The sequence below is a fragment of the Saccopteryx bilineata genome, chromosome 9 (assembly GCF_036850765.1).
Source record: "Saccopteryx bilineata isolate mSacBil1 chromosome 9, mSacBil1_pri_phased_curated, whole genome shotgun sequence".
Classification (NCBI taxonomy): domain Eukaryota; kingdom Metazoa; phylum Chordata; class Mammalia; order Chiroptera; family Emballonuridae; genus Saccopteryx; species Saccopteryx bilineata.
In genome coordinates, this window is record NC_089498.1 from 95,495,269 (window position 1) to 95,510,225 (window position 14,957).

A 14,957-nucleotide genomic window follows, 5' to 3' on the forward strand; every position below is an offset into this window, starting at 1 on the left:
TTCATGACAAACCCAACCTTACCCTACATCTCTTCATCTTTAAAATGGGGATAATGGAAAGGCACCTAGAACTGTGCCTCACAAAATGACCCGGAACACTTACTCTGGCCGTCCATGAGAGGTCATTCCTAACTGAAGTACGTGACATGTGGCACACTGATGCAGATGAGTGAATGCAGGCAAGTGTGCAACAAAGTGTGCAACTACCTAACCATCCTCCTTGCATCCTTTTCATTACAGTGCACATACCCTTCGAGTCCACATGCCCCATACAGCTTTCTGAAACTGCACATGCTTAATGACACCAGCCTGCTAAGTCCAGATGGCAGTCAAGTCTGTCCTAAAACTCTCAGGTCCTGAGTTGGAACCTGCCACCTTTGCCAACATGACACAAGATGTCTTTTCTCCTCACAGGCTGCTACAGGTACATGCAGCCCATTGCAGACCCTCAGGTCAGTTCCAGCTCCTTCCCTAAGCTTCTTTGCATTTCAGTGAAAATTGAGCCCTTGCTACTTTATCTTGCTGCCTGAGTGCCTAGAATTTGGTATGTAGAACTATTTCTGACCTAGCAACCTTGAGCTCAGCCCCTGAAATTCTGTTTTCAAAATAGGGCAACCCTATAGCTCAATCTTGTGTTTTAACACAAACAAAATAAAACTTTTTCATTATTATCTTTTCATAGTTGATTTTTTCCCACTAGGATATCTTTATTCTTCTAAATTTTTCTAAACTCTACTAATTAACTTTAAGGCCCCTGACCCAGATCTGTACCCTCCACTCCTCCTTCCTCATGCAATTTACCAAGAACAAAGTGCACGATGGTTTGGGTTTCTGGACATGGAGGGTTCCCAGGAGAGCTGGAGGCTTGTTCTGAGTCTTTCTTTTTTATTTAATTTTATTAGGGTGACATTGCTTAATAAAATTAGATAGATTTCAAGTGTATGATTTAATGACTCATCATCTATATATTGCATTGTGTGCCCACCACACAAAATCAACTCTTCTTCTGTCACTATATATTTGACCCCCTTTCTCTTTCACTACCCCTTCCACCTTGGTCTTTCACTTCTAAACTTTCCCTTCTGTATTGCTCCATCTGTGGACAATATGATCCCAAAGGGGTTTCTCCTCTCATCAGGGCTCAGCTCACCCTATGCGGGGCATCGGGTCCAGTATTTTTGCCATAGCATCTTTACTGCAAGCATTTTTGCTGCAAACACTTTTGCCCCATAACTAATTGGCTGTAAGGTAATTTTGCCATAAAAAAAGATAATAACTGGTTGATCGTTTGATTTTTGTTTGTTTGCCTTTGTTTCTCCATTAATGTGGTGGTGCTGATTTTAAAATAGTGAACATTTCTTCCAGATGACAATGACTTACCCAAGAGCTGGTTTTTTATTTTTAAACATAATACATTGGGAGGAGAAAGAGAGATGCTGCTGAGAATTGTCTTTGAGGGTGCAGAGTAAAACCCACATTTCCCATGGAACAAAGACAAGTGCTTGGTTACAATCCATAAGATGAAATCAGTTATTTGTGCAATAGTGCTAGGAATCTACACACATTTTAAATGTACTCAAATAAAGTCTTTTAAATTTTATGTCCTTTTAGAGTCTCTCTTTTATTTTTTGTAATTTTATCTTTTTTATGGCAAAATTACCTTATGTGGCAGAATGCTGTGGCAAACATGCTTGCAGCAGAAATGCTTGCAGCAGATACTTACTGGGAAAGTACCCATTATTGTGGGGAATGAGAGCATAATGGAGATCCTGGGCCGATTTCTCTCACCCTCAAGATGCTATGTATGGCATCCCAACTTCCCGTTATCTGGATACCCCATTGCCAGGTGACTCTTTCCCCTATAGCCTCTGCCTCCCTTTCAGGGCCCTGATCCTCATCTTCTCCACCCTGATTAGTGCCAGGCTGGCTTCCTGCAGAAGCAGGCCTTTCCTCTGCCTCTCTAGCTCTGTCTCTACTCGAGATTCAGGCTGTGTCCTGGGACCTCTACCCTCTGGCCACCCAGAAACTGAGCACAGTGAACAAGAATTATTTCTGTGGGTTTCCTTGTGTGCAGGTCATCTTCCTGCTCCAGCACATGGTCTCTATGGGGCCAGGAACAGAACTGTCATGCTCATCACTTGTCTCCAAGTGCTTGACCTGGTACACGACACAGGACTGGTGTGCTCAGGCACTCTTGTTGACTGACTGGTCGCAAGAGTGTTTCATTGTATATCAAAAAATGGCACACATTATCTCATAAGTTCTCTTACCAAGCCTATGAGGGAGACACTGTTCCTATTCCCATTTCACAGATGAGGAAACTGAGGTTCAGAGTAACTGAAGGAGTGATTCTCAAACTTGGTTGACCACCAGATCACTTGGAAAATACAATTTTTTGGACTTACTTCCAGACCTGGCCCAACATTTCTGGGGTCTAAATATCTGTAATTTTCAAGAGTTTATCGGGACCTTCTGATAATTAGCAGAGTTTGAGAAGGACTAAATTTGGAGTTATTTAGATTGCAAAGCTAATGGGAGAGAGAGTCATGACTTTCATTTGAATAATGCTGGTTCCAGACACTCTGTCCTTCTGCCACAGAGTCTAAAATGTGAGAGACCCTCATCCCATCTTCAGAAAAATGGAGTCTCTCTGATGTTCCAGGTCACACAGTGAGACAGCAGCAAAGCAGAACTTAGAAGCCAAATTCCAACACTGGTCTGAAGGCTTTCCCCTTCCTTGGGCTTCTTTCCTGCGTATGCTGGCCATATATGTTGCTCTTGGCACCGGAATTCAGATCAATGGTTAGAATTATTTAAAAATATTGTATTTATATGTAAAATTTGAGCTACTGACAAATGTAAGATTACAGAAATGAGTGCTATGTCAGAGTTTTAGAGGCTGCTCATTTTCAAACGAGGTAAAAGGTCTGAATGTGGACAAGTGAGTTCTTCCTGTGGGTTGGGAGTCACCTGTCCACTCTCCCTCCTCAGGGGTGCATGGTGGAGGGAGGTGGGGAAGTGTGTTGGCCTCCTCTGAAAAGATCGTTCAGGTGCCGCACATTACACTATTTGCTATGCCAGCAGATGGGTCAGCGCAGTGTCCCTGACCATAGACATAGTATTCGAGCCTGTGTTAGAGGCCAGGGCAGAGAGGTGAGGACAATGCTCCTGCTGCTCCACAGACTGCACAGTCCCATAAATCTCTAGCAGATGGTCAGGGGAATACCTGGACGTGCTCTTGACCCATGGTGTGAGAATGACTCTTGAGTGGCTGATAATGAGTGACCAGAGGTACTGTCCATGCAAAGATCCAAGGTGTAGAAACAACATGTGCAAATATGTAAGTTTGGTGGTTCCTGTATTGGAAAGGGGTCAGTTTGACAGAAACAGAGAGTATGTGAAAGAGAAAATATCTGATTAAAAGTCACTTGTTCCTACTTTTGAAGATTTTTGACTACTTTAGTGGTCAAAAATGATTACTTTTTTATTTGATTTCATTGTTCATTTTGATTTTTGTTTGTTTTTGTTTTTGCCTGACTGGTGTCTATCTCTTCCTCTTATGGTAATAACTCCCCTGTTTTTCACTGGTGACTATCTTTGCCCATTGTGTAGCTTTCTAGTGGGACTGTCATTCGAGTTGTCTTGGTCTACTCATTTCTGCTGACCAATGAAGGAGGGTATGACCCATGCCAGGCCGGTTCAAAGTTCTCTCCCTGGATTTAATCTGCATTTCTCTGACAATTAGTGATGTTGAGTATATTTTCATATGCTATTGACCATCTGTGTGTCCTCTCTGAGAAGTGTCTATTCAGATTACCTATTTTCACACCGGTCAGAATGGCTATCATCAATAAATCCACAAATGACAAGTGCTAATGAGCGTGTGGAGAAAAGGGAACACTTGTGTGTTGTTGATGGGAATGCAGACTGGTGCAGCTACTGTGGAAAGCAGTATAAAGTTTTCTCAAAAAATGAAAAATGGAACTGCCTTATGATTCAGCTATCCCACTTCTGGGGATTTTTCTGAAGAAACCAAAACACTAATGTTCATTGTGGAATTGTTTACAATAGCAAAGATATGGAAGCAACCCAAGTACCCATCAGAGATGAGTGGATAAAAAAAAGCTAGCTAGTGGTTGTCAGAGGGGTTGGGGTGAGGTGCTGGGTGAACCCATTAAAAAGACAAAGAAGCACAAATGGGCAGTTACAGCCATAGGGAAGTAAGTCAAACATAGGGATACAGTCACTAATATTGTGATAACTACATATGGTGCTAGATGGGCTCTGGAAATATTGAGGGGGGCACTATGTTAAGTATATGACTGTCTAACCATTGAACTGTTCACGCAAAACCAATACAAAATAAATAAAAAAACACTTCTCTCCCTGGACATCCTGACTGACTGAACACATCAGAAATGTGATTGCACTGGGCTTGCATTCACCGCAGTGGCTGCACCTGGGAGACACAGGCCATTCGTTCTGCTCTTCACACCCCAGAAGTATCCCAAGTCCTGTCCATATGGAAGTCTGGTCCTTCATCTTTCATTTCTATTCTCTGGAATTCTCAGAGCCTTCCAACACAAAATGTTTTTGATTTTATAAGCTACAAACAAAACAAAACAAAACACACAACAAAATACAAGGGGTATGTGGGGTTAGGGAATCTGCTCTTAATTCTGAGAATGCTTTGGTGCAGTTGAAAGCTACTATTGGAAAATTACATGGTATTTGCTCTATACTTTGGGAAATAATCTGGCAGCAAGGTACAGAATGAGTAAGAATGAAGAAAATTGAAATGTCAAGGTCAGTCTGTTTCAAGACCATCTTTATCAGTGGCTATGTACCAGGCCCTGAGTTAGCGTTGGAGAATTCTGCATTAAATGGAGCCAGAATTCTCTCACTCTTCCCCTTGTCCTAAAGAACTAATTATCATCAGTAGGGAATGTAGTTAGAGGACTAATCTTTGATGTACTCGAGAAGAGTGTGTAGTGTTATTCTTAATTTTATAGGAAACTCTATGTCAGTGGTCCCCAACCCCCGGGTCGCAGACCGATACCGATCCGTGGGCCATTTGGTACCGGTCACAGAGAAAGAATAAATAACTTACATTATTTCTGTTTTATTTATATTTAAGTCTGAATGATGTTTTATTTTTTAAAAATGACCAGATTCTCTCTGTTACATCCGTCTAAGACTCACTCTTGATGCTTGTCTCGTAAGTTCGACAATTATATTTAAAAATACCACAGTTTTTATGCCGGTAGCATAATTTTATTTTTTGCATTTATCTGTACCATCCTAATGGCCGGTCTGTGAAAATATTTTCTAACATTAAACTGGTCCATGGCCCAAAAAAGTTTGGGGACCACTGCTTTACGTCACTTTCCCACGTGTTTGTCTGTCTTCCTCACCAGACCCTTATCTCCACAGAGGTGACCTTTATGTTTATTTGCTTTCTTTTAATTTTTGCACAATACCCCCCACCCCATGCCCGACTCAGGACTTGACCTTGTGGCTTTAACATGTGGCCACTGAATAAATAGATAAGAGGATGCATGGGACATTCAAGCTAAACACAGAAAGAGACTGGGTGACTATCCTGGTAAGGCACAAATATAAGGTACAAGCAGGACACTTGCTGTGATAAATGAGGCTCTAGGAAAGTGTGAGTGCAGTGTCAAGGAGTGGGGAAATTTAAAGATTTTTAAAATAGATCTGTCCATGTCTTTGCTGAACTTGGATCACTTCTCCTTCTTTTCCAGTTCTGCTCTGTCTCCCATAGATTTTGGTTTTTATCACATGTCACATCTCTTATCAGATGAGCTTTTGGCTTTTGCTTCTTAAAGCTCTTCCTTAAACTCTTTTAGCTGTCAGTTATTTCCATATCTTGCAACTTACTTTTTTTCTCAATCAATTCTCATGAAGAGATCCATTTATCCTTCTAGTTCTTCTCTGGTGTACTTTGCAACATCATATAGACTGGTACAAAAGGAGACTTCCTCCTTCCCCCCATGTGCTATACATCTACAGTTTCAGACTTTGACCTTCTTTGCAGGTTGAGACCAATCCCAGCTCTGAGATGAAGCCTGAGGCAAGAAGTATGTGAATCTAGGCCCCAGAGAGCTCAGCCTCAGTTCATAGTCACAGCACCATTCTCCTGAGCCTACATATTGCTTCCATCTGTCTCACTAACCTCTAGAATGGCTCATAATGGCAAGTGGCTAGAAGTGAAGGAGTAGGAACTGGGGATACTGATATAGCCCAGGGCCTGAACACTTATTCTTAACAAAGAAAGTAGAATAAAGGAGGTGAACATTTCTTCAGTATAGTGCATTGTACTGACTGGGAAAGAGACCTTGGACACCATCACACAGGTTTCAAGCCAGCTCCACTAGTTACTGCCAACTTGACTATGGGTAAGTTATTTAATGTCTCTCAGCTTCAGATTCCTTATCTGTAAAATGGAGACAATAATAGTTTATTAACTGAGATTATTTGTGTAAAGTGTTTAACAGAGTTCTTTGCATATAGTGAGTACTTGATATCTGTCTTAGCTATTGTTATCATCATCATCATCATCATCATTATCACTATAATTTCCACAACTACTCACCCATCTTTGTCTTGGCTGACTGGCCTTCATTATCTCACAAAGGCTCACAATCCCAGGAATTGAGGTCATGATCAGGCCTGTCTTCTCTAGTACAGTGATCCTGACCTTAGCACAGGCTGACATCAGCAGAAGTTCATCTTGGCTACAGAGTGAATCCACCCCCCCCCCCCAAAAAAAGAGACAGCATAGAAGCCAAAGCCTGACTGAGAGGCCTTGAATAATGCAAAGCTAGAACAGCATCTGAGAAGAGATTTTTTTTAGGAGAAAGAGACTCTTGCAGTGACAACGCAGACCTCCCTCACATGTTTGCTTAAGACTGAAAGAGTCACAAATCTCGCCATGAGGTTGCAAGGCATAGAAATATGTTTAAAGTAGGAATCTAAGCAATTATGAGTGTTCACCTGAAGCCGTGTCCTGTACCTGGGGACTCAGGTTTTTGGCTAGATTATAGCAGGTGCAAAAATATAAGTTGTATTATCATGCCAAATTGTGAAACTACAAAGGAGCTGGAAGAAACCCAACACTTCCTAGATTCTGTCTCTGAAATTAAATGACCAATGTTGAGTATTGACCATCACAGGCAATTATTTTAGCTGAGTTCAAGGCTTCTGAACCACCACTTCTAAAGATAAAAATAATACAGATATGGCACATCTCAATATCTCCTTCATTTATTGTGACAAGTGTCTTAGCCAATGAGATAGAGCAAGAAATAAATTAAAGTTATCCAGATTGGATAAAAGAAGCAAAAATGTCTTTATTTACACTCAACATCATCACCTATGTAAAAAATTTGATGAAATCTTCAAAAGAGCTATTAGAACTAATGCATGAGTTTAGCAGGATTGCAGGCTAAAAGGCCAATATATAAAAATCAAATTTATTTTATAAACTAGTAAAAAATCAGCAATTAAAATAAAAAAGTAATACTAGTGAATTATAAAATAGAGATAAATGTGCCAAAGATGTGAAAAACTTCTATCTACACCAGAAAACATGTTGAGAGAAATGAAATAAAAACAGTTAAGAGATATGCTGGTCATGAAACCAGGAGACCAGCAATGGTGTCAATTCTCCACAAGTTAACTATAAGCAATAACATCTCAACAAAAATGTCAGTAGGGCTTTTTTTAAAGAAGAAATTATAATTTGATCTAAAATACAAGTAAAATATGATAGACCTAGAAAAAAAATAGATGGTTTGAACATCATCAAAATTAAAACTTCTGTTCTTAAAAATGGCACTGTTAGTGAAATAAAAAGGCAAAGCAAAGTCTGGGAGAAAATATTTGCAAATAAAATATCTAAAAATGAATTTCTATCCAGAATATATAAAGAGCCCTTAAAACTCAATAATAAGAAAAAACTTTAGAGGGAAGAAAGATGGCAACAGAGTAGGCGGACGTTCCAACTGCCACCTCCCAGGACAAAATTGGATTACAACTTAATGTAAGAACAGTCATTCAGAAAAATCAACTTTGGATTAAACTAAGAGGACACTTTAACCAAGGATCACTGAAGAAGCCACACCAAGTCTGGTAGGAAGGGTGGAGACGTGGAAAGGGCTGCCCCGCTCCCAGGAGCGAGCTGAGGCTGAGGGTCTGAAGGGACTCTCACTACAGGTAGGGTAATCCTGAGAGGTGTGGGTCCTCAGCCCCAAGCCCAGAACCCCAGCCTACAGCCCCAGAGCCTAGAAGAGGTGCCCAGACAGCATTTAGCTATGAAAATAGCCAGGTTTCTGTCTGCAAGAAAGAGACACAGCTCTTGGATACAGATATCATTTTAAAGGGTTCGTGCAGAATACCTCATTCCCAGCCACTTACCTGGGGCTCTGGTGGGGGAGAGCTGAGAGAACTGGAGTTACAAAAGGAGAATGTAAACTTGCAGGCTCAGAAAGAAACACTTGGGGGGATGGCCACTGGAACCCTTGTGCTGAGTCATTTTTCAGTACTGCAGTTGCCATCTTTCTTGGGTGGAGCAATCCCCTCTGAGTGGCATCAGTCTGGGGAAAAGCAGCTGCTCTGCCTTCAGGAGTCTCTACTACCTGTCATGGTGATGGGTCATTCTGAGAGGCCAAGAAGCAGGGTGCATATCAGTGACTCAATTTTCTGGTGTTGAGATTCTCCCCACACTCTTCCGAGTCTATGACTGGTGCTTCCATCTCACAAGAGAACCAGTTGAAATGGTGGGTGAACAGACCACACCTCTGGTCTTGTCATGAACCAGCATGGCTAATAATTTCAGGTCCTGAGTGGGAACAGTGCACAATTAAGAAAATACACTTCAAGAAATAAAAGGATGGGTTTGGGAGAACTCTGCAAAGCTGGTAACAAGAACAGAGCATCCTTCATGCTTGTTTCTTGCTTTATTTATAGGGCAAAGTGAGGCCATTAACAAATCAATGAGATCTCTGGTCATATCTTGAAGGCAACCCAAGACTTTTATTAAGTGCAGAAAACCCCCACTATACATAACATCTTAACTTCACACAAAACAAAGGATAGAAGAAACTTGCCTCCAATCTTTCCGGGAGACATGGGGGGTAGGATGAGTATAAACAATTCAGCACCACAGCTTAACAGCCTTTAATAACTTCACAGAACAAGTTTGAGGTGGGGGGTTGAGCAGACTGTCAGCTTACAGCCAGTTCCCTACATTTCTGTTCCCCAAAAATCTAAACTGCAAAGACCCTTTTGGTCCCCAACAGGCTTTTTGGTCCCCAACAGGTTCTCAGAAGCCACACCCACCAGACTCCTGGGGTCTCACCTTACAGAGGTCTGTGAAAAAATTCTGGACAGATTGATACCTGGGGCCAAGGGGTGGAGGCACATCTGCCACCCTTCCTAATTGCTGAATTGCCAAAGGCTCTAGACTCCAGCAGAAGTTTATATAGCAGCTGAGCCCATTAAGCAGCCAACAGACAGGCTCAGGAGGTGAGACTCAGGGAAACTTGGCCATTTGAATGGGTCAGAGTGGCCCAGAGTGGCCCAGAATGGGTAAAAGTCAGCCTAGGAATGCAGCTTGGTATTTTCATGTACACCTGGACCCAGCAGAGGCAGCCACAAACTCTGAATTGCTTGTAGCTCCAAAAAGGTTGTTAAAGGGCATTTACTGGCAGTGTCTCCCACTGGTCTGCACTGGGTTTCTGCTTGGGAGGCCCAGGGCTGACACATCCAAGGGCCAGCTATAGAAAGCATTGGTTCAGGACCTAACAACCCTTACTAGAGTGATATCCTAATGAAAATCTCCTCACACCCAGCCCAGCTGAGGAGAATTCCACTCTCTGTGATCAGCAGCTCATATGCATTGGATAGGATGGAGCTTCACAGTCAACTGGCTTGGGCCCTGGATTTTCTGTCCTGCTAGGCTAGATTCCTTAGAAGAAAAGGAGAGAGGCTTGGAGCATGGACATTAAAGTGTAAGTTCCTGTTAGTCAATTGTTGGATCTGGTCGAGGGGCTTAGCCACCTTTGGGAGGGGCACAGTCAGCCTCAGGAAAGGACTCTCTCAGTCTTCTTTCCTGAGATTAGGCTCTCAACAGCTGAAAGAACTCCTGCAGAGGGGACTGTCAGCCACACTCAGTCTGAACCTGCTGCTCATCTTGTTGGAGAGAAATAAAATTTGAGTATATAGTAGTGGCTGAGGAATCAAACTCTGGAGTAGGGACCACATTCCCTGTACTGAGCTCCTGATCAAGAGACTCCTGAAGTAGGGGGTCCCACAAATGATGTATTTGCAACCACAGCTGCCCTAACCCACCAAGCATGCAACCTGTAGAGGTGTTGGTTGGGTGAAGCCAATCTGAGCCCACAGTACAGTCTCACTGCAGAATACTCTGTGGGAAGACCAGGCAGCTACAAGAGGAGGAGGAACAGCTGAAAAGTGGAGACAAATTTTACAGACCTTGGGACTTTTATGGAGCTGTGGTCATCTCTAAGCAGGAGGAATCTTATCCTTATACAAAGGTTGGCCCCTCACACAGTACCCAGATACAGAAAATGCAGACACATACAGTGAAAAGTGCAGTAGCTACAGACTGGTGACCCACAGTGGGTAACAAATAACAGCTGACACCAACCCAAGGAGAACTAGAGCCAACATTACTGGTAGTGAGTGTCAGAAAGCACCAGCCCTAGACTCAACTACCTATACAAGCAGCACACCCAAAATGAAGTCTAGCAGCCATTGCATAGTGTACAATACACATAATCAAAGTTGACCCTTAGAACCAGCCAACCTATATGGATAACCATGCCCATGAAAGGACCAACTGCATCTAATACTCACATACAACAAGAGGGAAAATAGTACCCTCAAGAAGCATTCCTAGAACAAGAAAAACAAGTGGCCTGGAGGAGAGTACCACAAAGCCCATCTTTTTCATAAAGATCACACAAATCTTTCAAAGGTAAATAGCACTACCTAATACACAGACAAAATGGGCAGACAGAGAAATGTGACCCAAGTGAATCAACAACAGAAATCCCAGAAAAAGAATTGAATGAGATGGACGTAACCAAAATACCAGATGCAGAGTTTAAAACAATAACTTTTAGAATGCTCAAGGATCTTAGAGCAACAATAGATGAACATAATGAGCACCTAAATAAAAAGATAGCAAGTATCAAAAAGGGCATGGAAATCATGAAAAAGAACCAGTCAGAAATGACAAATACAATATAAGAAATGAAGATTACACTAGATGGAATTAATAGCAAGCTGGATAAAGCAGAGGATTAAATCAATGATTTAGAGGACAAGATAAATGAAAGCATGGAAGCAGAACAGCAAAAAGAAAACAGGCTCAAAAAGTCTGAGGAAACTCTAATAAAGCTCTCTGATAATATGAAGAGAAACATCTGCATCAAAGGAGTTCTTGAAGGAAAAGAGAATGAACAAGGAATAGAGAAGCTGTTTGAAGAAATCATAGCTGAAAACTTTCCTAAATTGATGAAGGAAAAACACAAAAGTTCAAAAAGCACAGAGAGTTCCATTAAAGAGGAACTAACTGAAGGAGGCCTACAGCAAGACATATCATAATTAAAGTGTCAAAGTTAAGAGACAATGAAAAAATACTAAAAACTGTAAGAGCAAAGCAGTTAATTACCTACAGAGGAGCCCCCATTAGTATGACATCCAATTTCTCAAAAGAAATACTTGAGGCCAAAAAGAATTGGCAAGAAATATTCAAAGTGATACAAAGCAAGAACCTACAACCAAGACTTCTTTATTCAGCAAGGCTATCATTTAAAATTTAAGGAGAAATAAAAAGCTTCCCAGACCAAAAAAAAAAAATCAAGAAATTTATTACAACCAAATCATACCTGCAAGAAATGTTAAGGGGACTGATGTAAAAAGAGAAAGAAAAGATTGAGAAAGAGAGGATTGTAGATTTAAAGGATAAAATCAAAACAAACAAGTACATATCAATAATAGCCTTAAATGTAAATGGATTCAATACTCCAATCAAAAGTTATAAGGTAGCTGCATGGATAAGAAAACAGATCCTGTACATATGCTTTCTACAAGAAACCAACCTCAAAGCAAAAGATACATGTAGACTAAAAGTGAAAGGATGGAAAAATGTATTTAATGCAAATGGAAATGAAAAAACAGCAGGAGTAGCAATACTTATATCAGACAAAATGGACTTTAAAACAAAGGATATAGTAAGGGATAAAGAAGGTCAATACATAATGATAAAAGGAGCAATACAACAGGAGGATATAACCATTGTATATATCTATGCACCTAATATAGGAGCACCTAAATATATAAAGCAGATTTTGATGCACATAAAGGGTGAGATCAACAGCAATACTATAATAGTAGAAAATTTTAATACCCCACTAACATCAATGGATAGACCCTCCAGACAGAATATTAACAAATAAACAATGGCCTTAATGACTTACTAGATCAATTGGATTTAATAGATATCTTCAGAAACTTTCACCCCAAAGCAGCAGAATATACATTCTTTTAAAGTGCTCATGGTACATTCTCTAGGATAGACCACATGTTAGGACACAAAACAAGTTTCAACAAATTTAAGAAGATTGAAATCATATCAAGAATCTTCTCTGATTACAGTAGACTAAAACTAGAAATCAACTACAATAGAAAAACTGATAAACGTTCAAATATATGGTGGCTAAATAGCATGTTATTAAATAATAAATGGGTTAACAATGAGATCAAGAAAAAAATAAAATATTTTCTTGAAACAAATGAAAATGAACATACAACAACTCAGAATTTATGGGACGAAGCAAAAGCATTCCTGAGAGGGAAGTTTATAGTATTACAGACATACCTTAAAAAACAAGAAAAAGCTCAAATAAACAACTTAACCCTGCAGCTAAAAGAACTAGAAAAAGAAGAGCAAGTAAAGCCCAGGGGATGTAGAAGGAAGAAAATAAAAAAGAAAAGAGGGGAAATAAATGACATAGAGGCTAAAAAATAATACAGAAGATCAATGAAACCAAGAGGTGGTTTTTTGAAAAAGTAAACCAGATTGATGAACATTTAACCAGACTCATCAAGAGAAAGAGAGAGGACTCACATAAATAAAATTAGAAATAAAAATTCAGAAGTAACAACTGACACTGCCGAAATACAAAGTATTGTAAGAAAATATTATGAAGATCTGTATGCCAAAAAAATTGGACAACCTAGGTGAAGTGGATAAATTACAAAAACCAGATTCAGGAAGATGGCAGCAGAGTAGGTGGATGCACAGATGCCCAGCTCTCACCACCAAACTGGAATACAAATCAATTAAGAAAAAATCAGCATGAAAAACCAACTCTGGACTACAAGAACAGCTCTCAAAAACCAAGGAGCAAAGAAGAAGCCACAATAAACCTGGTAGGGAGCGCCTGAATCTGCCCTGCTTACAGGAATGGGGGAGTTGGTGAGGCTCCACTCCAGGGAAAAGAGCAGAAAATACTGCTCACAGCCACTTGCTTGGCCACCAGGGAGTGAGGTGTGTTGAAAAGACCAGCTTATCTCCCAAGTGGAAAGGACAAAGAGAGGGATAGACTGTGAGGGGTTAAAGAATGCAGGAGACGACCTAAAAAAAACTGTCTCATCCATGCTGGAGGCGGCCATAGTTGGGGGAGGGACTGATCCTTCTACAAAACAGTACTGAATTGCTTCAGGATCAGAGATCTCCAGACATCTATCCAGCTCCAATCAGTGCAACAAGACACAGCTGAAAACAAGAAGTGGGGAGGAGGGGCAGTAACTCAGATCTCCATGGAAATCTGAGATATACCTCCCTCTACTGAAGCTGAGAAAACACCCTGCCCCCAGAGAGATTAGTTGGTGGAAGAGGCCTTCAGAGTCTCAGGTTACACACATCGCATTCCTGGATAGAGTTTCAAGGAAATCCATTGCTGAGATCAGTAAACAAGACTATCACCTGTTAACAAAACAAACAAATCAAGACTTCAAAGCTGCCCAAATCTGAAAGTGGATTACAAATAATAGCTGATATCAACCCAAGAAGACCTAGAAATAACACAATTGAAAACTGGAGGCAGACAACACCAAGCCCAGACTCAACCAACTCTACAAACAAAACACCAAACACAGATAATGAGAAGACAAAAAAGTGCAATCCAAATGAAACCACAAGAGAAACCTTTAGGAGATGAACTGAGTGATATGGAAATAATCAAACTTCCAGATGCGGAGTTCAAAATAATGATTGTAAAGATGCTTAGGGATCTTAGAACAACAATAGATGGTCATTATGAACACCTAAATAAAGAAATAGCAAGTATAAAAAAAGGATATTGAAATATTAAAAAATAATCAGTTGGAGATGACAAATACAATATCAGAAATAAAGACCATAATGGAAGGAATTAAAAACAGGATAGATAGAGCTGAGGATCGAATCAGCGAGTTGGAAGACAACTTGAATGAAGGCATGAAAGCAAAGAAAAAAAGAGAAAAGAGACTCAAAAAGTCTGAGGAAACTCTTAGAGACCTCTGTGACAACATGAAGAGAAATAACATCCACATCATAGGGGTTCCTGAAGAAGAAGAAAAAGAACAAGAACAAGGAATAGAGACTTTGTTCAATCATATCATAGCTGAAAACTTTCCTAAATTAATGCAGGAGAAACTCTCACAAGTTCAAGAGGCACAGAGGACTCCATTAAAGAGAAACGCAAAGAATCCTACACGAAGACACATCATAATGAAAATACCAAAGCTAAGTGATATAAAAGAAAATATTAAAAGCTGCAAGAGAAAAAAAAGCTATCACATACAAAGGAGCCCCCATAAGGATGACATCTGACTTCTCAACAGAAATACTTGAGGCCAGA